This window comes from Amia ocellicauda, chromosome 16 (genome assembly GCF_036373705.1).
Source record: "Amia ocellicauda isolate fAmiCal2 chromosome 16, fAmiCal2.hap1, whole genome shotgun sequence".
In the NCBI taxonomy this organism is placed as follows: Eukaryota; Metazoa; Chordata; class Actinopteri; order Amiiformes; family Amiidae; genus Amia; species Amia ocellicauda.
This window is the reverse complement of record NC_089865.1, coordinates 14,870,706-14,870,928: the sequence shown is the minus strand read 5'-3', so window position 1 is coordinate 14,870,928 and position 223 is coordinate 14,870,706.

Sequence of the window (223 nt, the reverse complement as noted above, 5' to 3'; positions counted from 1 at the left end):
GATTGACTTTTTGTTGTTTGTTTGTTACTTTTACATTATTTTTGCTTTAAGATAATTTTTAAACTGAACAGATATTTCAAACGTGACAAACATATCTGAAAGGCAAAAAATGCATGCAAGTAGTTGTTCCCATAAAATCTGAAAACATGTATTTCATACAAGATAATCTGATGGAAGCAATCTGTCGATGTTACGTCCAAGATAGCTTATTGTTTAGTATAAA